Raw genomic sequence first — 25,667 nt, 5'->3', positions numbered from 1 at the left:
GTGCTTGTATATGGGCTACAGATAGTTTGGGGAAGTTTCCAAGAGCACATTTTAATTTGGGTAACATATAATAGAAATTTCTAAAATGACTGCCTATTTTATGTTAAAAGATGTTCTCAATGAGGTTCTACAATGGAGGCCTGTGTTACTACCACACACTGTAAAATACTTTTTTAAAAATCCCCTCCCTTTCTTCCTCTCTCCCTCCCTCTATCCTTCCCTCCTTTCCCTCCCTTTCATCTTCTTCTCTTCCCTCCCCTACCCTCCCCTTCCCTTCCTTTTTTTCTCTAATCTTTTCCCTTCTTTCCCTATTTCCTTCCTTTCCTACTCCCTTCCTGACATCTCCTCTTCTGGACTGAATTTCAGATTGGATCTATCTGGAATGCAAAAGAAGTTTGTTGTATCTCAATCAGTAATTTTCAACTTTCAGTCTCTCTGTTGACTCACTAAACGTTGGAGGTAGAAGCAGACCTGTGATTTCACACAGAAAGTAATGATTTATTGATTTATTTATTTGAGAAGGGTTGGGCAAGAGGAAGAAGAGGGACAAGCAGACTTTATGCTGTGCATGGAGTCTGACTCAAGGATTGGGAATGGATCTCAGGACCCTGGGATCATGACCTGAATCAAAACCAAGAGTGGATGCTTAACTGACTGAGCTATGTAAGCACTCCCAGGCATACTTCTGCATTAAATTTTTTGAGGATCATCTTACACCATTCACAAAAATTTAACTCAAAATGGATTAAAGACCTGAATGTGAGACTTGAAACTATAAAACACCTAGAAGAAATGTAGGCAATGAAATTCTTTTTTTTTTAAGATTTTATTTATTTATTTGACAGAGATCACAAGCAGGCAGAGAGGTAGGAGGAAGCAGGCTCCCTATCGAGTAGAGACCCCAATGCAGGGCTTCATCCCAGGACCCTGAGATCATGACCTGACCTGAAGGCAGAAACTTTAACCCACTCAGCCACCCAGGCAACAGAGGCAATAAAATTCTTGACAGTGGTTTTGGTGATGATTTTTATGAATCTGACACCTAAGGCAAAGACAACAAAAGTAAAATAAACAAGTGGGATTACATTAAAATAAAAAGCCCTGCACTGCGAAGGAAAACATAAAAACAAACAAACAAAAAGGCAACCTATGGAATGAGAGAAGATATTTGTAACCATATACTTCATAAGAGGTTAGTATCCAAAATATATAAACAACTCAAACAATTAAAAAAAAAAACCAGAAAACTCAAACAACTCAAAAGAAAAACCAAAAACCAAAAACAATCAATCTGATTTTAAAAAATGAGAAGAAGAAAAACATTCTTCACAGAACTAGTACAAACAATCCTAATATTTGTATGGAAACACACAAAAGACCCTGAATAACTGAAGCAACCTTGACAAAGAAAAGCAAGCCTGGAAACTTCACAATTCCAGACTTCAAGTAACGTTACAAAGCTGTAGTATTCAAAACAGTATGGTACTGGCACAAAAACAAACACATAGAACAATGGAACAGAATAGAAAACCCAGAAACGAACCCACAACTCTGTGGTCAATTACCCTTTAACAAAGCAAGAAAGAATATCTAATGGAGATAAAGACAGTCTCTTCAACAAACGGGGTTGGGAAAATGGGATAGCAACATTCAAAAAAATGAAACTAGATGAATTTCTTACACTCATATACAAAAATAAATTCAAAATGGGTTGAATACTTAAAGGTGAGACCTGAAACCATAAAAGTCCCAGAGGAGAGCACAGGCAGTAACTTCTTTGACATTGGCTCTAACAACTTTTTTCTAGATAATACTCTCAGGGAAGGGAAACAAAAGCAAAAATAAACCATTTTGACTATATCAAAATAAAAAGCTTCTGCACAGTGAAGGAAGTAATCAACAAAACTGAAAGGCAAGTTACAGAATGGGATAGGGTATTTACAAATGACATGTCTGATAAAGGTTTAGGATCCAAAATATGTAATGCATTTATAAAACTCAACATCCAAAGGGGTACCTGGCAGGCTCAATTGGTAAAGCATGCAAATCTTGATCTTAGGGTCATGAACTTGATCCCCATGCTGGGCATAGATGTTACTTAAAACAACAACAACAAACTCAGTACCCAACAAGCAAATAATCTAATTAGAAATGGGCAGAAGATAAGAACAGACATTTCTCCATAGAAAATATCCAGCTGGTCAACAGACATATGAAAAGATGCTCATCATCACTTATCATCAGGGAAATGCAAATCAAAACTATAATGAAATAATACCTCACAGTCATCAGAATGGCTAAAATCAACAACACAAGAAACAACAGGTGTTGGTGAGGATGTGGAGAAAAAGAAACACTCTTATATTCTTGGTAGGAATGCACACTGGTGCAGCCAGTCTGGAAAACAGTATGGAGGTTCTTCAAAAAGTTAAAAATAGAGCTACCTTATAATCCAGTAATTCCATTACTGGGTGTTTAGTCAAAGAAGACAAAAACACTAATTCAAAGGGACACATGCACTCTTATGTTTATTGTAGCATTGTTTATAATAGCCAAGATACAGAAGCAGCTCAAGTGTCTACTGAATTATGAATGGATAAAGACATGTAATATGTGTGTGTGTGTGTGTGTGTGTGTGTGATGGAATATTATTCAGCCATAAAAAAGAATGGAATCTCGCCATTTGCAATGACATGGTGAGAGCTACAGAGTGTAATGCTAAGCAAAATAAGTCATTCACAGAAAGACAAATACCATATGATTTCACTCATATGTGGAATTTAAGAAACAAAACAAATGGGAAAAGGGAAAAAAGAGAGAGAGAGAGACAAACCAAGAAACAGTCTTTTCGCTATAGAAAACAGAGGAAAGGTGGTTTGGGGGATGAAAAGTGATAAGGATTAAGAACTGCACTTGTCCTGATAAGCACGGGGTGACTTATGGAAGTGGTGAGTCACTATATTGTTCACCTGAAACTAATATAACACTGTGCCTTAACTAACTGGAATTAATTTTTTTTAAATGAGCAGAACATCTGATTTTTCCAAAGACCTACAGAAGGCCAACAGACACATGAAAAGATACTCAACATCACTCATCATCAGGGAAACATAAATCAAACCACAATGAGATATCACCTCACACCTGTCAGAATGGCAGTTATCATAGAGATAAAAAAAATACCAGCACTGGTGAACATGTGGAGGAAAGGAACCCCTCTGCTCTATGGGCAGGAACGCAAGGTGGTGCACTCACCATGGAAAACAGCACTGAAGTTCCTCAAAAAATTAGAACTAGAACAACCATACGATCTGCCAATCCCAGTTCTGGGTACTATCTGAAGAAAACAAAATTACTAACTCAAAAAGTTATCTGCACCCCCAAGTTTACTGCAGCATTATTTACATAGCCAAAATATGGAAACAACCTAAGTATCCATCAGTGGATGAATGGATTCCGTATATATACACACATATACACACACAGACACACACACACACACACACACACAAACATGGAACATATTCAGCTATAAAAAGAATGAGATCTTGCCATTTGCAGCAAGGGTAGATCATGACGGCGTTATGTGAGATAAAATAAGTCAGAGAAGAAAAGTACCCCATGATCTTACTTACATGTGGAGTCTAACAACAATAACAAAAAGAAGCGCATAGATAGAGAACAGACTGGTGGTTGCCAGAGGTGAGTGGTGGGGGCAGGCGAAATGGGCAAAGGGAGTCAAAAGGTATAAAAGTCAAAAACTTCCAGCTTCAGAATAGCAAGTTACAGAGATGTAATGTACAGTGTGGTGACTATAATTAATAATACTGTATTGCATATTGAGAGTTGCTAAAGAGAATAGATCTTAAAAGTTCTTATCATAAGAAAATTTTTTTTCTAAATATCTGTGGTGACAGATGTTAACCAGATTTATTATGGTGACTATTTCTCAATGTATACAAATATTGAATCACTGTCATACACATGAAACTAATATACTGTTATATGTCAATGAGAGCTCAAAAAAACAAAAAAAGCAAAGAAATGATCTGTGGACCGAAACAAGGTTTATAAAATTCACATGCACACAACTGTGTACATGCTCTGCTATGGTGAAATAATCAGATATCCACCCCCAAACTTCTACCCCAAAATTAAATATGACAAAATATGAATGCTTCAATGACAAATTAGAGCACATAAAAGAAATGAAAGTGCCATATATCTAATGTTCCCAAGGGTTAGCCAATCCTTCAATCTATTTTTATAACTGCTAAATAGCAATACTCAAGAACCCTATCCTTCAAGTTCTTTACAATTTCCATTATAAAGAGCAGGACAGATTTTTTTGAGAACTTCTTCAAGCCTTGTTTCTTTACCACTCAAGGTCCTATCTGCCTTCCAACTATGGCACCCCTTCTTGTTCCTCTGAGACTGTCAAGGCTTCTTGAAGCTTTTGAGCATCAGCAGGCTTCTCTGCCAGAAGTGCTTTATGTTTTCAATCAGTACTCATATAAATTGAATAGTCTTAGCTTTTGAACATTATGGATAGAAGATCTCTTATCCATGTTTTTTGAAAATAATAACAATGACAAAAAAAGATAATACTTAATAATAATTGAGTTAAGGTGAAGATACAAACTCCAACATGCATTTTGTACTGTATTACACTTGGTAAAAATCAAGTGTGAAGAATAATAATAAGTGAAAATCTAACATTGTTGACGACTTATCATGTGTCAAAACTGTTCTAAATGTTTTACAAAAATATCTCTTCTTAGATTCACAACAGCTCTAGGAGTTAGGTAATTCAAGAGTCAAATCTGGATCAAACCTTGATTATGCCAATATCCATGTGTGATCCCACACAAACAACTTAATCTGCCTGGGCCTTGGTTTCCCATTAAGTATTAGTTACTTATGGCTGTGTGACAAATGCTATCACAATCTAGTAGATAAAAACAATGGATACTAATTATTGTATAGAGTTTCTGGAGTCAAGGATCTAAGAGTGGCTTAGCTGCATGGTTCTGGCTCAGGCTCTCTCATGAGGTGATGGTTGAGATATAGGCCAGGGCTGCAGACATCTTGAAGGCTGGACCTGGGCTGAAGAATCTATTTCCAGGCTCATTCACACAGGTGTTGGAAGATTGCTCTAGTTTCTCACAAGCTGTTGTGGACGTCCCAGTTTCTCACCACACGGCCCTCTCCGTAAGGTCCACCCCATCAGAGCCACTGGCTTTCTTCACAGGGAATGAACCCAGAGAGAGTGAAAAAGACAGAAGCCTCAGTGTCTTCTTACTTAACTGGTTTCCAAAATTTCACTGTTTCATTTCTCACTGGCTGTTTTCTATTCAAAGAAGAGAGTGACTAAGTTCAACCCACACTTAAGTGGAGGGAAGTTAGGCCATCCTCTTGAGGGGAGGCATACCCAAGAATTTGGTATGCAGAGGCAGTTTTAAACTGTCATGCCATCTATAAAAATTAATAGAGTGAGAGTCATGGCTCAATTTCACTGAGTCCTTAAAACCCCTGAAATTTTGCAAAAATGAGTTTCAAGTCTTCTTAAAGCTGACTAACAAACCATGCCCCTCTTTTAGTGCTGACTCAGAATGGCGACCCTGCTGATGTACATAATACTGAAAGTCCTAGAGCCAGGCTTACTTATAAAAATTATTACTAATAGTTATAGTAGTAAGAGTACTTCCTTGGAAGTTTGATGCATTTTCACATATGTTTACATCTGTATACTTGCAATCTAGATCAAATTAGAGAACATTTCAATATTCCAGAAAGCTCTCAAACCCCTTACCAGATACCAATGTCCTCCAAATATAGCCACTAGTCTGACCTCAATGCCCATAGATTAGTTTTTAAACTTTAATTAAATAGAATCATATCATTAATGTTTATTTATGTAGCTTCTTTAGGGCAAAGAGCCTTTCTTTGAAGTGTAGTAGATGGTTTTCCTAAGTCTCATCAGAAGGCCATCTGATCCAAGCACAGCTCTAGAGGTGTTTGGAATTCTTTTTTTTTTTTTTTAAGATTTTTATTTATTTATTTGATATAGAGAGAGATCACAAGTAGGCAGAGAGGCAGGCAGAGAGGTGGGGGGAAGCAGACTCCCTGTTGAGCAGAGAGCCCGATGCAGGGCTCCATCCCACAACCCTGAGATCATGATCTGAGCCAATGCAGAGGCTTTAACCCACTGAGCCACCCAGGTGCCCCCAGGTGTTTGGAATTCTTATCACTAAAAATTCACTTAAGAAATGAGAGGGGCACCTGGGTGGCTCAGTGGGTTAAAGCCTCTGCCTTTGGCTCAGGTCATGATCTCAGGGTCCTGGGATCAAGCTCCAAGTCCAGTCCAGCTCCCTGCTCTGCAGGGAGCCTGCTTCCTCCTCTCTCTCTCTGCCTGCCTCTCTGCGTACTTGTAATCTCTCTCTGTCAAATAAATAAATAAAATCTTTAAAAAAAAAAAAAAGAGAGAGAGAGAGAGAGATCAGGTGTTACTTCCTGGAAGTTAGCATGGAGTAGCATACTTGGGAGCTAAAGTAAACATCTGCATTTTTCTTCAGATAGAGTGCCTTTGTTTATATCAACTCATTAAATAAATATTTATTGTGTTCTTCTTAGATGCCAGGCACTGGAATACATGACTAGAATATCAGCATCGTTGGGCATAGTTCATAATCAAAAGCAGCTCCGGTTTACAGATCCAGGGATGATTACAACACAGTGTTAGAAGGTCTAGCATGGAAGCAAGCAGCTCGAGAATAAGAACCCTAGCTCTCTAGAAAGGTCAGAGAGGTAATGTCTGAACCCACCCACAGGCTCACTAAGAGTTACTTGGGGGTTGACATATATATCAAGGATTATCCTAAAAGGAAGGATGCAATCAATATCTGTAAAAATTTTCAGAAAAAGGCATAGTGCATTTGAGAGCTGGCATGGGTGAAGCAATGAGGGTAGAAACTGGGTGAGAGCTAAGGGCTGTCCCCATAGTGAACCCTGTGCAAGCCATGGTTATATTCATAAGCATGGTTATATCCATGCTTATATTCACAATAGAAGACATCTAGAGCCTGGGACATGATTTTTATTTGTTTGTTTCTAGAGCGAGAGAGGAGGACAGGGAGGGGTAGAGGTAGAGGGAGAAAATCCCAAGCAGACTCTGTGCCCCGTAGGGATGATCTCAGAACCCAAAGATTGTGACCTGAGCCAAAACCAAGAGTCTTGAAGCTTAACTGACTGTGCCACCCAGGCACCCCTTGTGCCTTGTGCCTACATTTTAAGGAATAGGCAAGACCAGATTTGCACGAAAATAACTCTAACAGCAATTTAGATAATGAATTGGGGGGGAGGGAGGAGAAAATGGGAGCAGGAGAGCCCAAAGGAGGCAAATTATGATATAAACGAGTGATAATGGGACATTGACCCTGTCCTGGGGTGGGCAGAAGGAAGTAAAGGCATCTCAGAGAGGTCCTGAAGGCAGCACCATCTGCCTTCAAAGAGAAGGCTCCTTCATCTTCCCCAAGAAATGTGACAGGTACAACTCATTCTCATAAAGGTTCTTTCTAGCCATCCTTGAACCTGAGGGTGCCCAGATGGCATTCTAGAGGTCCCCAAGTCTCCTGACACTGTACTTAAAATTGTATTAGTTACAGGCAAGTGTATTGTGGGGGCACAGGGATGTGTTTTTTTCCGAGCTGAGATTCATGCTCACATAGTTTAAAACCATTACGATAAAGAATTATTAATGTAAATTGAGTCAAAATATAGAAATGAGTAACTAAGCTTGTTGTTACATTGAGAACTTTAAGAGAGGAATTCAACTTATTTTTATTTAAACTCCTAAAATCTAGCACAGTGCCTGGCCCAATATCTTGTTGAGTTCATAAAATTAGTAATACAAACTGTAAACAGCTCCTGTAGAACGGGGATGTTTGTACTTAAAGTGAGGGTTAAGGTAAACTATAGATTTAACATACCTGGTGCTTCGTGATATAGAATAAATATTCAGTACATGGCATTTGTTAATTGTATTAGCCTTGCCTTCAGTAACACACATAAACTCCCATCTAACAATATCTATAAGGAAATCATTAAAGCCTGAATCAGGATCAGGGTAATAATTTTCTAAACATTGATTTTAAAAATGCTACAAATGATATGAGCCAAAAGTGCTGTCAGGAATAAATGTTAGAGAGAAAAGTTTTTGATTACTTTTAATTAGCTTTTGATCTTCCCTTAGCCGGGCTTTTATCCTCTCTATAATAAAAAATAATGAGGGAAAAATGAGTCAAGGTGCTAAATCAAAATGAAACAGTTATATAAAATACTGTCTAGAGAATTCACACATATCACATAAACATTTCTGATTCTAAATGTTATAAATGGTATAAGTTCCCTTTGTACAAAAAATTCTGAACAAAATAATCTCTGGAAGGTTTCCAAAGAAACAAAAAACATATGCAAAACAAAAAACAAAAAACACACTAACATAACATGGCTGGTTACAGTGCAGGAAAAAAAATATCCTCAAGACTAAATGCAATAAATAGCAATTGTGAAGTGTGTGGCATGCAAGTCTTCTGGAGTTCTTATCTTAGGGAAATGATGCCCCTTTTGGGTGAGTTTCCTTTTCCTTGAACAACTATGATGCCTATAGAGAGAAGTAGAAACCCATTCTCAGGTCTGGACACAGAAATAAAGAAGCAGCTTGAGCAGCTTCCACAAAGTTCATATCTAAATCTATTTGGTTCTAGTCTCTAGGATCTGTACTAAGACTTTTATCAGCTTAAAAAAAATTATAACTGGGAACAATGAGATAGTTTCCTCTTAGGGCATGATAATAATGATTTTAAAAATTTGTGTCAAACAGTACAAACTTTTCAAAAAGAATTATCAGTACTTTATTTTATTTGCAATATTTATTATTCATATTAAAGGATTCTATTCTATAAAAAGAATGTTACTTTAATAGACTTTCAATCCATCTCTTACTTTTAGGTTTTAGGTCAATATTGATCTAATTTTCTTCAAAAGTGTTAGGAAAAGGCAACTATCTGACTGTTTCAAAATAAAAGGTGCCTGGGATCAGGGTAAAGGACAGTAAGATAAAAATGATGTGTTATCTAAATTATTGTGGGCATTTGAGATCACACAAAATGCTGTTTCTGAACTACTGGCTATTGCTAACAGAAAAACAATATATATTTATTTGTGTTTTGATATTCGCTTTTTGTGGAACATGGATTTATTTTAAGAAATGATTTTAAGGGCACATAGGTGGCTTAGGTCATAATTCCAGGGTCCTGGGATTGAGCCCTGCATTGGGCTTTCTGCTCATCAGGAAACCTGTTCCTCCCTCTTCCACTCCCCCTGCTTGTGTGCCTCCTCTCACTTTCTTTCTCTGTCAAATAAATAAATAAATCTATTTTTAAAAAGATCTGTTTAAAGTAGTGACTTTAAGCAAAAGGTGTTTATAAATTCCCCTTTCCCACCCCACATACATAATACCTGGCAGAGAACAACAAAGCAAAGAGAACAGAGACCCTGGAACCATTAGGTCAGAGAGGCTAGGGGCTCAGTTATCCCTCAACCACGTGGAAATTAATCAATACAAACCTGGTAGTCTGAGTAAAGTATACAAGAAGAATCAGACTGAAGGCAGAACCAACCAATGGTCCCATTCAGGGCATGAATATGGGCACAACAGTTTTTTACTGGATCCAACATTATGTAGTTAATATTTTGAAATATTTAAAAATATCTTTGAAGTCACTTAATCTCACGAAACAAACTGTGGGTTGCTGGGGGGAGGGGGGTTGGGAGAAGGGGGGTAGGGTTATGGACATTGGGGAGGGTATGTGCTTTTGGGTAAATTGGAAGGGGAGGTAAACCATGAGAGACGATGGACTCTGAAAAACAATCTGAGGGGTTTGAAGTGGCGGGGGGGTGGGAGGTTGGGGTACCAGGTGGTGGGTATTACAGAGGGCACGGCTTGCATGGAGCACTGGGTGTGGTGAAAAAATAATGAATACTGTTTTTCTGAAAATAAATAAATTGGAAAAAAAAATATCTTTGAAGTCATTCATTAGTAGGTGATTTGCTCTAAAAACTTCCAGATCTTCAAAGTCATGTCCTCTTGAAACACAAACCTCAATGCTCCTCAAATCAAATGGACCTCTGATAATACAAGAATTCTGTAAACAGTTATTATGGCATGATATTTATCATACTGACCTCATTTTCTTCAATTTTACATCAAGTTTCTCTGTTAGGAAAAATCCTACTGGTATCTACATGATCCCATATATCTGGATCTCAAACATTTGGAATGTCAAATAACATTCCCTTATCTATAGTCCTTGGGGCATCATATTTTTGTCTTTTGAATCTTCTGACACTCCCTTATTGTTATTTATCTCCTTAAGAGGACTACAATTGTTTTTAGAACTAATTTTTTGGTTGTACTTGGTTTGTTTACTCTTTAAGTCCTATGTGCCCTGCATTGTGAAATTATCCCTATAGAAAAGTTTTGAATTTTCTTTGTTAGAACCCCAAGAATTTCATGAATCTTGGATCCATATCTATTGTGTTCTTGACTTTTACTAATGTAAAATAAATCCAACCCCATTATCATGCACAGTACCAGACATTTCATTTTCTTGTGGGAAAATTTCTTATCCACAAACAATGGGATAGATGATACACAGATATAGATTGATAGGTAGATGGATAGATTCTTTGTCATCTATATGTTGGCCAAGTTCATCTGAGGTCTATTTTATGGACTTGGGCTATTCTTTTTTTTTATAATTTTTAAATTTTTTTTACAAACATATAATGTATTATTAGCCCCAGGGGTACAGGTCTGTGAATCGCCAGGTTTACATACTTCACAGCACTCACCATACCACATACCCTCCTCAATGTCCATAACCCTACCACTCTCTACCTACTCCCCCCTCCCCCCCGGCAACCCTCAGTTTGTTTTGTGAAATTAAGAGTCTCTTATGGTTTTGGACTTGGGCTATTCTTGAAAGATCCCAAGTTAGGGCCAGCTTCCCACCTCACCTGGGTGCAGGACCCTGTATTTTGAGTCCCTTTGCTTTTTAGTATTTCAGATATAAAAGATTTTCTCAGGTCCTGATATTTTCTGGCAGCATAAGTGAAGCTAACTACCTTGACATTAACTTTGTAACAACAGCTGTCAATTTTCTTCTCATTGTCTTTAAACCCTTTCAGATGTTGTTTTGTCATTATTATTATTATACTACTGTAATAAGTATTGTTAGTGGACACATGCAAAGTTGGTTTGCTCTGTTACCTGAGCCATGGTTCACTGTTCTTTCCTTAACTATAGCATTGACCTACCATTTATTTGGTGCAGTTTAGCTGGTGAAACCAATGCTTTTATATAAAGGAATGATTATTGTAGCAGGTCCATTAAGAGATAACTTTCATGAAGATGAACTTTTACCAAGACTATTAAAACCACACAATGTAAATAAAGGAGGTAGTTGCTATTTCACTTTTGCAAAAGGATGTCCCTGGATACACTCACATAATACCCATTTTCTACAGATGAACTGCTTCTTTGCTCATTCATTTATTAGCACAATCATTCTGGAAATATTTATCCAAACCTCAATTGTGTTAGGCACTATTGTAGGGGTTGGAAGTACAGAAACGAATAAGAATGTGTCCCTATTCTTAGGGAATTCATAAACTAAATGACTGTAGAGTCAATGATCAAAGACCACAGCTAAAGAACTGGGAGGAAAGAGATGGAAATGTTTCAGAAAGTTAGATATCATCCAGGCATTGGAACTGGTGGTATATATCCAGAATGGGGCTGACCAGGGTTTGGAAATGGGGAAAACAAAGGCAGACTGTCCAGGTATGAAACTGTGCAGGAATCTGTAGATAACAGAGCATGTAGAAATTGGCATACAAAGAACAGAATTTGAGGCAAGGCTCAGCAAGATATTGAAGATACTAAAAGAAACCAGGAACTATACCTTACCAAGGTTCAGAAAGAGGGATAGGCTCTGCTAATGAAAAAAAATTAAGTAGTGAATTGTACACTCAGACTGTGTGTTTTAGAATGATGTTTTGGCTCCAATAACAGATCCAAATATCCGACCATATGCACAAGTGTTATCAGTCCTTTTCCACATTTTGAACACCATTAATAACAATTTGAAAACAACTTAGCCAGAAGTCACTAGGGTGGTCAATAGAGATGTTTTTTTTTCTCCTTCACGTTCCTGTGGACAACTCTGAAATTGCAGTCTACTGAGAGAGAATGTGGAGCTTGATAAAATCAGGAAGTATTCAAGAAGTCTCAACTATGGTCAAGTTCATCCCAGGGCGGAGATGGGTCCAGAAAATGAAATTTTTGGCTATGTTTAATCCTCATCTTAAAACAGAAAAATCAGAATACAAATGTGGAGCTTATATTTGGGAAATAATACAACTTCACTTTACTTATTTGGGTCTAAGTTTTGGGAAAGAAGGATAGGACAGGGGTACAGTAAGTTTTCCTACAGGTTATTCTGCCATGGACTTTTTAGACCTATTTTTGCAACTGAGAAATGAATTTTTTTTGTTTCTTAAAGACCCATATTTCATACACTTTGTAATCAAACAGATTCTTACAGCCTTCCCCTGAGGTATGTGTTGAGTAGTTGATCAGCAATTTAAATTCATGAAAACAACCTGAATGTCATGGGTTGGTATTTGGATTTCTCAATATAATATGTCATAGGGATGAGACAACATTAGAGAAACTAGGTTCTTAACCAGGCTCCAGTTAAGGTAAACATACACTATTAAGAATTTTTTCAAAATAATGTTGGATTTTTGTTGATACATCATTAGAAGCACTTGTGTTTATATTACACTGAAATTGTTAGTAGAACACTGAGCAGTACGGCCCCCAGCTTAGTCCTGTTAGCACAGTCCGTTCCTGAAGTCTGTCCTCAGTGAGATCCAATATATAAAAATAAAATATATTTGTGTGAGAAAGAAATATCTGCAGTGAGTCAGAAAGAAGATGTCATGAAAAAAAAAAAAAAAAGCGGTTTTCTCTCCAGGCTCCTCATGGTCTATTCTTCAAAGTCTCAGCTAGAGAAATAAACAGGTTCAGAGGGAGTTTGCGTCTTCAAACACTTTCCACAATTGTACATTAGCCCTGCCATAAGAGAGAGTGAGAAACAAGAAAGGAAACACACTTCCTGAAAAAGTGTCCATTTAGAAGTGATTGGCAATATTCCGATGGCTAGATTTTTCACACCTGTTGACAACTCAAAGCTATTTCTTCACACCTTTTGCAGATGTCAACCGGCAATGCTGCTGCAATTCATTTTGTGGTTCACATACCACCCAGCTGAGCGAGGCAACACTCCGGGGGAACCCACTGACGTGGAAGTTGCTGAGAAACAACAAAAATGCTGTGAAAAATTGCTTAGATCTCAGACCGGTTCTTGGTGGCCCTTTCTGCCTCACAGAGATGTATTGGGTTGGATTAGTGATTCTGGGAGGAATCTTATTCTGAGAACTCTAAGGATTCTAAGGAGCCCTCAGCTCTCTCTGATTTTGTTTTCAGTTAATAAACTTTATTTTTTGAGCAGATTTAGTTTCACAGCAAACTTAAGTAGAAGACAGACAGCTCCTATATGTTCCCTGTCCCCAAATATGCACATTATTGAATTATTCTGCAGTGTTAATTAATCATCTCATACTCATTTTTCTTGTTTTTTTCTAATGAGATTGTAAGTATCTTGATTAGGAAGATGATGTGTTTACCTTTCAGCATCCTATATCTGGGAGGAATCTGACACCCTTTGGTTGACTTGATGTAAATGCCAGGGCTTGTAAGACCCTGAGATGATGTCATGTAGAGATGCCTTGTCACATGAACAAGCTCAATAGGGTGTGAATAACATTGACTTCGGAATCAGACATCCCCAAATGTGAATCGTGCCCCTTTAATTTATTAACGACAAAAGGTACTCTTCAGAGTTTCTTTTTGATTCTCATCAAAACTACGTAAAATATCACCTCATGGCACAAGTGTTGTAAAAGAACATGTCTACTGAGAATCTGTGTGTCATACATCCAGCACAGCCTTTGGTAAGTAACATAGTGAACATTATCTTTCTCCTATTATTCCCTCCCAACCCGCACTCTATTCAAGATAAATTTTACTCTAATTCTTCCCTGGAATTCATATACTTTCATCTTGGCTAAGTATTCAGTTTAAATATATAAATATATAAATTGATAACATTTATCACTAAACCTAGGAGGAAAAAGAGAAAGGTGATAAGGAGGGTCATAGAAAAAGTAGAAATAGAATTATTTTAATTTCAGGGATTGGGAAATGCTCTTGGACACTCCCAAAGGCAGTTTTAGGAGAATCATGTAGACCTCCATATTTCCATTACATTTGAACTTGTGTACTTGAACACTGGGGACTTTTACATGATTATTCAAATATATGCAAATCTAGCTATTCCTGTAGTCACAAAAAGAGAATCTCAACCTTATCAAGCATCTTATAATACCCCTCTGGCCGACTCGGATGTCAAAAATACCTTCAGTTTTCAGATTATTGGTTTAAATGGGAAATTAGAAAGGGGAAGATCTGGCCTCTCATTTTGGCTCCTGTGTCACCTACTATCTAATCTTGGGCAAGGGACTCAGTCTTTGAAGAAGCTTTATCTTCCGAGTATTAGTAACCATGCTGCCTCTCTCATAAGGTCTTTCCAAGGATCAGGGGTAAAGCACACAAACACGGCACAAAGATTATTATGCACAGGTAGTGGACAACTGCCTGCTTTAGGTTAGAGGAATGTACCCAATCTAAGAGTGAAGGAAAGATGAAATAGAGAAGAAATAGAGGACAAAAGGGAGTGAACAGAGAATCAAAGCAATAGCCACTCTAATAAGAAGCCCAAGAGAAATGATTTTAGAGAACCCACAGTGTAAACGAATCCCAATTAGATCACAGCAGCTGAACAGTATTGTTTACACCAAAGACATATTTTACCCTGGTTTTTGATGAAAAGGAGATTGGGTAGTTTCATTGCAAAATTAGGTTTGCTTTTAAGAACAATAAATTTATGAAATAGGCTACAAACATGTCTTGGGAAGCCAGACACTGTAATGGTGGCTGATTAAATACACTCAGTGACTTACCATTGGAGACAATCTCCCTCAGTAGGGAAAGGAATAATGTCACCGGAAAGACATTGAGAAGGCAGAAAGGACTGACGGGACCAGAATGATAAATGGGATGGGAGGTTATATTACTTTTGAGAGCTAGAAAAACTGAGATTACAATAGCTGAAGAAAAGACATTGAAGAGCAGAGATATGATTGAAGCTTTTAAGATGTTAAAAAGGATAGTAAAGGTCAATATAGATAAGCTTTACCAACGATAATGACAACACTGAAATTTAAGGACACATTCTAAAAATAAGCAGTGGATAGAAGATTACTTTTTTTGTTGTTCAGGAAACCCTGGCATATTCTGTCCACTCCTAAATTATCTTTATTTTGTTGAACAATCAGAACACAGGAAGGCATGGAGTCAAAAACATTATGCATCATCATAAAAAAAAAGGACAAGGCTTCAAATCAGGATTAAAATAACAATTCATAAAATATCCCTGAGACTGCATTTTGATTTTTTCAGAGGACCAATGATCAAAACATGAATAACATGCAGATTTATTTAAAAACCCTATGGACATTGTTTCTCCAAAGAGGTTTTATACTGGTTTTGGCTGAGAATCACATGAGTATTACTATCCTGGCATTACTTTCAAGTTCAGAGCCATGTAAGGGGATGTTGTAACTTAAAAGCACAAATACTGGGGTATTACGGAGGGCATGTATGGCATGGAGCACGGGGTCTGGTGAATAAACCAGGACTCTTGGAACACTGAAAAAATAAAATTAAATTAAATTTTTTAAAAAAGCACAAATACTGTGAGGGCATGTTTATGGCATGAGCCTCAAATAACTTTTTGTTAGTTGTTCCCTTCCTAGTACAGACATTCTTCTTATCTCCCTGACAGTGGGCAGATTCTTTCCAAATCTACCCTATTACTGAGCATATCACTTTTCAGGGCTCTCTGCCTTTATACCAGTGTCTCATCTCTAGTGACTCTCCTTTTTCTTGCTCTAGGCCTACTCAGCTGTCACTGTGTGCCTCAGGTTTTCAATTGTCTCTACTCCCCACCTGCCGGCCCCCGCGGGGATTCTCCTAAATTTCTGGCAGTTTAGAATTGCATTTAAAGGATGTTTGTGATATTTTATTCAGCATTTCTAGATTTATTTTTTTAGCAGTCTTCCACATTGCCTGGAAAACCAAGTTACTGAACTTCTAGGACTCTTCCAGTAAATAAAATAAGGAGCAAAATAGAATTAGTACATTTACCCAAATATGTGGACTGATTAGCCATGACAGAAAATCCACAAAGTCATTGCTCTAAATATATGTCCCTAAGACATAAAAACGCATGTTCTTATGTAGTCACCTCAAAGATTTTCTTGGGGAAGGGAAGAACTCTATCTACATGTATCCTGAGCTGTAGGTGTTCCCTTCTTGGGGAAATTACTCCACATCTTGACTGCTCTATTTCTTCTTGTTCTGTGGGGCCTGTCACTCATCCCTCAGCTGTCTCATTCCCGATTGATTCAGAAATTCTAATGTGACCATGAAGAATTTCCTGTCAACATCCCTTCCATGGGCCTAGTGCAAGCCTACAGAATATCACTGGCTCTATCCAGTCTAGTTTGGTCATTAATGCCTTCTGGGAAGAAAAACCAAATGGCACTTACACAGAGGAAGATATAATTGTCAGAGCTAACCCAGTTTCTCATACTCCTCCCAGAATAATCCTGGAAGCTCAACTCCCACCACCTTCTAGCCACTCTGTTCTAGTTAGGGAGGTAATGTGTCCTTGTCTGCCTAGGACAACCTAAGCTTTTGTATGCAGTCATGACATGATTGCTAAAGCACTTCCTTCCATGCTCAAAAGTGAACTGTAAGAAAAATAAAGTATATGATCATTCTAATTCTAGTCTGGTTCATAAACAAAGCCTGATAAGAAAATTATTTAACTGTTTTCTTTTTTCCTCATCACTGACTCAGTCTTGGTTTGAAGCCATATGCCTTTTAACTTGGCACATCCCAGCAAGCATGCGGGGCTTCTCTAATTCTAAGACACCTTTACTGCCAGACAGAACCTCAATCTGATGTACCACAGCAATATCCAGACTTCCATGTAGTCCTAATTCACGACTTTCAGTTTCCACATTCACTTCAGTTCATAGGATTACATTTTCACTTTCACTCATACGTCCTTAGTAGATTTGTTAACTTGTCTAACATTCTAATTTGCCTTCAGTCCTGGAGGTTGACTGTGAACCTTACTATTTGTCTTTCTGGGAGAGACTTCAATCCATAACTTACTGTCTCCATATGAAAGATATCAACTCATTACCCATCCCTGATTTTCACACCGAACCCCCATTTGAAATAAATTACTATCATTTTCTGAACCCAACCTCCTAGAGGCAGTAATTAACTAGATTATGTTCCAGTTGTTTTGGTCTAATGGAGGTCTGCTTCAGACTACAAGCTACCCCAAAACTTGAAAACCAACCTCAATGGACTGCCTAAATTTCTTAGTCTTACTTGGTACAAATATTTTTGGGAGAAAGGAGGCTCCAAAATTTACCTGGTCAGTGATTCAACTTGCCGAACATAAGCTTCCCTGAATCTCAATAATATCTAGTCTGACAATAAAGCTACAAACTAATTTAAAGGAGGGGGATATCAGAAGTGTACTTTAGTTATACAATTGTTTTGATTGCTTTTCCCTTCTTGGTATGCAACAAGATACAGCTCAAATTCAGTGTGGATGGCTCAGTTGGTTAAGTGTCTGCCTTCAGGTCGGGTCATGATCCTGGAGCCCAGGGGCTGAGCCCCTGTAGGACTCCCACCTGGTGGGGAGTCTGTTTCTACCTCTGTCCCTAACCCTGCTCGAGTTCTCTCTCATTCTCTCTGTCTCTCTCTCAGATAAATAAATAAAAACTTAAAAAAAAAAAAAAGAAGAAGAAGAAGAAGAAACACAATATATATTTAAAACTTACTATTGAATCTCTACTGTGTGGTTCTGATTTAGGTTCATTTTGGGATGTAGAGATAAACATGGCACATGCCCTATCCCTGGCAGCTTCCAGTCTGGTAGAGTCTTGTTAGTTTAATGTGTTTTGCCTTTGTAGGGCTGATTTTGAATGCCCATGCAGCAGATGCAGATATGGATTAAAAAACTCCATCTGCTCAGGATTCTAGTCATAGTTAAATGAGTCACTTATAAGGCTTAGGAAAAATCACAGGAAAATCACAAACTTGTTAAAGAAGTTCTTTAGTAGTGTGACAATAATGTTCCTCTCCCTTATGTTGATTAGTGAGGGAAAAACAACCACAGAGCATAAATAGTCTGTGACTGCTGGCATCAAATACAGTTAGAAGATGAAAAACAATAGGCAACCTCTAACTAAACAGAGTGACAACTGTTCTTGAATAAATCTACTACGTTTAACTGAAGGTTTTGGATGTTGGGATTTTGGAGGAGTTTTTGTTTTGTTTTGTTTGTTTGATTTTCCCCACTTGTTTCCTTATTCTAGATAGTGAAAAGGAAGTCAGTCTATTTTAAATGGTGAAAAGGAAGCCTTAAATTTGGGGGGCGGGGTTAAAGTTTATTTCAAAATTTGAAATCTATTTAGCTAGCTTTAAAGGAATATAATGAAGAGTATGGGTCAGAAAACTCTGAATTTGATTCCCAGCATAGGGACTCAAATATAATAACCAGTCCAAGAAAACTGGTTGAATATAATTCCTCTTGCCCTCTGTATGTACACCTCCTCTTGAGCAGTAAGCTTTCTTACACTTCCCATTTTAGTGACAGTATCACTTTTATCTCTCAAAAATTGTTCTTACTGATCTTCTCAGCTAGGGTAAACCAAACCAAGCCAGACCAAACCAAAACAAACAAACAAAAAACCCCCAAAAAACAAAAAAACCTCTCTATTTATTCAATCCATAGCCACTCTTCAAAGGTTGGATCACAAGTTATATATGCTTTATGAATATTTTCAATGGATTTCATCAGAGCTGGTACTAGGTACTGACTTAAAAAACATTGGTTTGTTATTTAACAGGTTTATATGAAGGTCTAAGAAGGATTTTCATAGAGGGCAGAAATATTATTCTAATTCAACTTTACATAAACTTGGAGAGAACTACCACATTTCCTGAAATGCTGTATAGACCACAGATCTCTCTTGCATTTTTTCATCCATAAAACTCTCCAGATTATTTTTACAGTTTTGGGTCCTGAGTATGCAAAGCTACTCCAGAGTTTATTAAAGGTAATTCTTAAAGTCTTATATCCTCTCTGAGTCTCCTAGATTGATCAGAATTTTTCATCTTTTCTTCTTAAATATTTCCATTAAACACGGACTTTAAAACTTTGAAAAAATTCCCTTTTGATCTCACAGTTAAAGGGGAGCAGAATATATGACCCCAAAACATTCTACTTGGCACGTAGATTATTTTAAGCTAAAATAAAGCCTAAAGGGCTTAGGAAGTTTTGTCAGTGTTATTGTTTTTTAACTTCTTTAACTGCTTAAAAGAATTTAGATAGAGGGCCTGTACCAGGAAGAGAACTAATACCAGAGATAACTTTTTATATCAGAAAAATGTATCTACATGAGAGCAAAAATTTATTTCCAAACATTTGCTCTTCCTGTCTACTATTACTCATCTTCCTCCCTTTTGAATCCTCAGAATGCTAACCCTTCTCTTTAGCTCAGGACAGCACATAAGTTTGAACTGCCTATCAAAGAGCCTAAAGTCTCTGAGGTTTCTGAATGTACAAAATTATGTTTTTTTCCTTCTGTTAATCTGTCTTATGTCGATTTAATTATTAGAACAGCCCAAGAGCCTGGAAGGGAAAAGGGAAAAGTTTTCCTCCCCTACCATTGATTTTCTTTCAATCTAGGTACAAAGAGAAGAAAACAAAAATGAGTAGGAAGAGAAGGGGCAATTTTGGGAACAAAATTGCAAAAGGACAGTAGAATAAAGTAGTTTGAGAAGAAAGTTAATATGTATGAGAGTTGATAAGCATAAGAATTTCCTTGAAAGACATGAAAGGAACATCTTTTGTTAATTAACAAAAATCCCTAAGTTCACAGATTTCATTTTCATCATTGAGCTGTTTTCACTCCAAACGAGAAGTAATTATTTTTCAAATGGCCTTATTATTTTTGTCTTAATACCTTTTCTTGATGATTGCTAATAGAATTTGAAATACAGAGTAACTCATGTAAATATTATATGTGTTCAGCTCAATAAAGTCACTCAAATTGATACTACCTTCTATGGGATCTATTGTAGACTTATCTGATTATCAGCCTAGAAACTCTCTAAGGTCACAAAGAAGCAATTTTCCAACTTAACTCCATTTCTCTCATACCATCTTTTAACAGGACATATTTAATTACCATTTATCTAGGTATTCCCCATGTGGCAACACAGATTATACAGTTTGCCATCCCAGATATAATTGCTAAGATAAGGCAAGCAATGATTAAACTGCAGTAAAATGAAGTAATATCTCTGTTAATTATGGGGATAATTTTTAATAGTATACTTATTAAAATCTGTTATTAGAATTGAGATCATCATTGAGGCATTAACATACATACCATTACATTAAAAACAAAGTACAATTCTAAAATATAATTAACATTAACAAAAATATCCTTAAGGTATTTGTTAAGACATAAAACTACACCTAAATGAAGGGACGTAAGGAAAGGTCAAGAACGTAGGAGATAGGGAACAATCAATCCAAGCCTAGAGAGATGAGGGTTATGGAGAGGGGGAAGCAGGCTACACTGAAAGGATCCAAGATCCAGAAGCGATCTGCTGTGATCAGATGCAAGGGCAATCCATGATAAGCCCTGAAATATGCCTACAGCATCTGCTGGGCTGACATAAAGTACAGTCTTGGGGAGAAACTGGAATTACCTGCCAGTAATTTTAAAAATCAGCTTTGCCATAGGGATTAAGTGAACTTCTAATGCCACTGTAGGATCTAGTGCCAAGGTCTGTGATTGCTTATCAAGTATCCACAAGTTCCTCCAGTTTTCCTTGCTTGTTTTTTTCAAGCTGTGCACTTTTTCTTTTTGGACAGAAAACAGAGATTTTCATTGCACAGGTTGAGTTAAAGCATTTAATATTCCAGATTGAGTACCCAAATTATTGAAATGGACTCATGGGTTCACAAATATTTTTCAAATATGGGCTGTCTTCAAGACTCTGCTACCTGTTGTGGGGATAAGATAAGAACCTTGCCTGCAGGAAGGGCAAGTGGAAAATTAAAACTGTAATTATGGATGAACTATAACAGAATGGACCACATGTCACAAACAGAACAGCATCATGTACTGCCATGGAAAGCAAAAATGGTTATTTCTATGTGCGGAGTCAGGAAATTCTTTTGGGGGGAAGGGACATTTTAGGCCATCTTGCATGAGACTGTCAGAATGTTAGGGGAAATTTAGGGGTGGGTGGAAGGAGGCCTTTGTTGGTAAGAGTGAAGATATCCCTGCCCACAAAATCCAAACCTACAAGTGACTGATAATAGATCTTCTTGCATTTTAATCCTGAAAAGGAGGAAAATGACAAAAGGAAACAAAACTACTAGTCACTCAAATAAAAAGTGTTCTCTGGGAACGCCTGGGTGGCTCAGTGGGTTAAGCCTCTGCCTTTGGCTCAGGTCATGAACTCAGGGTCCTGGGATGGAGACCCACATCAGGCTCTCTGCTCAGTAGGAAGCCTGCTTCCCCTTCTCTCTGCCTGCCTCTCTGCCTACTTGTGATCTCTCTCTCTGTCTGTCAAATAAATAAATAAAATCTTAAAAAAAAAAAAAAGGTTCTCTCAGTTCTCAGGATTCAAAGTAAAAGTCTTTCTGGTTATTTACTTCATCAGACAACTGAGTCACAAGTAGATATTGTCTTTTTGGCTTTTTTTTCCCCTCTCCGTCTGATATAGTTATAAATACAGTGACAGGGGCCACATTTCTTCTCCTAGAGTTTAACAACCTATTGGGGGCCTGAGAGGTATTTGTATTTGTCCGATTGACATGGGTTTTCACAAGTGTTTCTGGAGTTTACTTTTGTTCTTAATAAGTAAAATAAATCTGCTCCTATGTTCTGTTCACTAAGAGTAAATCTGCTCTCAATGACTAGGAAACAAGATCTTGACCTCACCTGGGACCATGCCTGAGTCCCTCTTGGACAGCTTGGATTAGATAGATTTATGGAGCATGTGGCTAGGAAAGCCAGAATATGCTGGCAAGAACTAAGCAAATGAGTAATAGAGAAAGCACCTATTTACTTTGTCATTAATATGACTTGGTTAAAAAGCTAATGTGATAAAATCAGGAAAGCTATATGCACACATATACATATGTGTATATACTTTATATGTGTACATATACACACATACATCACCCAGGGGCAGTTCTAGAGACTCCATCACTGTGCTTTCACAGATTGGTTTTGGGTCACTAATAAGGAAAAGCATCACCATGTGTTATAGAAACGTCTTGCCTGTGGGCTTTCATAGGACAAATGAGGATTTGTGATTCTGAACACATCAGGATTCTTGTCCTTCTGTTGTTTTGTCTATAGATACCTTTTATTGGATATTTATCATGTGTCAGGCTTTGAGCTACATGTGTTTTATGCAGCAGCTCATGTTCTATAGCCCTCATAGGAGCATAATGAGATAAGGAACTGTAGTCACATTTGCCGATGGGAACACTAAGGCCTAGGGAGATCACTGGCAGGGTCAGCAGGCAAACCTACAGCCTCCTGACTCTGGAGAGCATAAAACAAGCAACCCAAATCCAGCGCCCAAAGCTATTATGTTACATTATATTCCATGATACTATATTCTCTCCACCTATACGTATGGAAGAGAAAGAACTATGCTCACTGTTCTCACGCTTTCCTTTTGTTATTTTGCGCTTGTGTTGCAGGGTGGGGGGGCAGCTCATGGCTAAATAAACATGTTTTGTTATTCAGGAAAATGAATGTAATGAAATAAAAGTTTATCTACTGAGGAAAAGACTGATGGTGAAACCTGAGGAACATCTAGATAATTTAACTGAAAAAAGCCAAAAATTTTAGGCAAGTGGGTATGTTCTCAATTTCTGTAGTTTTTCTGTAAACAAGTTAACTTATTGTGGATGTTTAAACACAACAGTCACATCATAGACTATTTCTTCCACAAATTATATCGGAAATTTCTTTCAGTTGACTTAGTAAATCATGTGGTTAATATGTTGTTTTTATAAAATTTAGAGAACATTATACCAAATGAATATGCCATAGAAAAATCCAGCTGGAAGAAAAGAATGTCAAGATTTTCACTGACAAGTCCAAAAAAATAGTCATCCTTGTTTCCACAGTATTGAATGTGTGAATTTTAGTTATTTTGACCAGAATTACAATTAGAATGTTATATTCCCCAAGATTTTAAATCACGGTTGTATGTGTATGAGTATGTGTGCACACGTGTATAAATATATGAGTACAGTGTCCCCCCTTTCCACAGGGAATATGTCTAAGACCCCCCAGTAGATGCCTAAAACCACAGATAGTACTGAACCTTATATGTACTGCTTTTTCCCCATACATACATACTTACGATAAGGTTTAATTTATAAATTAGGCAGAGTAAGGAATTAACATAATAACTCGTAATAAAATAAACAATTTTAGTCATATACTGTAATAAGAGGGGAATGTGATTAATCTTTCTCTATCTGCCAAGATATCTTACTGTACTCATCCTTCTTTTTTAAAAAACTTTTTTAAAAAGATGTATTTATTTATTGAGAGAGAGAACAGTGGGGAAGGGGCAGAAGGATAGAATGGGAAGCCTACTCCCGCTGAGCGTGGAGCCCTACAGGGGGCTCAACCCTGAGATCATGACCTGAGTCAAAATCAAGAGCGGGTAGCTCAGTTGAATGAGCCACCCAGGGGCCCCTCACCCTTCTTTTTCATGCAGATATGAGATGATAAAATGCCTACGAATAGAGTGAGATGAAGTGAGGTGAGTGATACAGACACAATGACAGAGCATTAGGCTTACTATTGACCTTCTGAGAACTCCTCAGAAGGAGGAGCGTCTGCTCCCAGACCATGGTTAACCGTGGAAAGTGAAACTGCTATGGAAAGTGAAACCATAGGTAAGGTGGGGGGTTGAGGCCAGGACTGCATACATGTACACACAGTTTATACATTTTGTTGGTGTGGTTATATTTCCAAATGGCAACCATGGTAAGCCAAGTATAAATATTTAGATCGCTTGGAATATTTCAGAAACATGCTTAGGAAGCCTTAATTCATGTCATTTTTGTTTGTTTGCTCATGGTGGATGGACACAGCATTTTAGAATGGCTCTAGATTACTCCCTATTTACCCATTCATCTATCCATATATACTTTGGATTGTAATCTGGACTTCAAATATTTGCTTAAGTTTCTAGATATCCCTATAAATAAGAAATAGTAATATTTACCCATTTAGCTTAAGTTGTATATGAAGGCTGTGCAACTTTAATGGAAGATTCTTCTTTTTTTTTAAGATATTTAATTTATTTATTTATTTGGCAGACAGAGATCACAAGTAGGCAGAGAGGCAGGCAGAGAGAGAGAGGAAGGAAAGCAACCTCCCCGCTGAGCAGAGAGCCCAACGTGGGGCTCCATTCCAGGACCCCGGGATCATTACCCGAGCCGAAGGCAGAGACTTTAACTCACTGAGCCACCCAGGCTCCCCTAATGGAAGATTCTTGCATCAACATTAAATGGTATCGCTCATTTAAGGGTAAATTAATGGTGAGGACTCCCTTACCTAAAACCAAGTCACTGTTGGGCAGAATCACTGACGAAAGGGAAAAATAATGTCAGCCACTGTTGGATAAGGTTCTTGTTATAACTGATTAGCTTTAATTCATAAGTGGTAAAACACCTAGAAACATCTTTTCCCACTTTTCTTCTCAGAAACTTTGGCAATGATAGGGTGATGGGTATATTTTGAAATATTATTGTGAGCCAGATCTGAGAGAGTTATGTTCTATTTAAGAAGATACATTTTGTGACTTAATTTTAATTGTGAAATTAAAAGCTCTTTCAAAGTATTCTCCCATGAACTCTTTTCAGTGTTCCATAACCAAGGAACAACTGATTCAGTTCTGTTAAGTCAGAAAAATGGGAAATAAATCATGAAAAGCATATTTTAGAAAAAAAAAAAAGTCATTCACTTAAATGGGTCCAAGTGAGGTTCTGAAACAATTTTAATCTTAAGAAGATAAGAATATGTTAAGTATGAATATACATTCACAGAAGGAGGGGGGGTGAAGGGCATCAAGATAACCTCTTATTTTTTTACCCTGGTGAAAGATCTATGTATATTTAGAGATTTTATTTTATTTTTTTTTTTTTTAGAGATTTTATTTTTTTTTCAAGAAAGATAAAGAGAAAAGCAAACCTTATCGAGACACG

At 37.4% G+C, this 25,667-nt stretch overlaps 1 protein-coding gene across 1 annotated transcript in view; it reads right to left on the bottom strand.

The window, feature by feature from the left end:
- DPP10 (dipeptidyl peptidase like 10) overlaps positions 1-25,667 on the bottom strand; it is a 1,389,594-nt gene that overhangs the window by 945,272 nt on the left and 418,655 nt on the right. The gene's annotated exons all lie outside the window — the stretch shown is intronic.

This window comes from Neovison vison, chromosome 3, assembly GCF_020171115.1.
Source record: "Neovison vison isolate M4711 chromosome 3, ASM_NN_V1, whole genome shotgun sequence".
In the NCBI taxonomy this organism is placed as follows: Eukaryota; Metazoa; Chordata; class Mammalia; order Carnivora; family Mustelidae; genus Neogale; species Neogale vison.
This window is presented reverse-complemented; position numbering and strand designations above follow the sequence as displayed.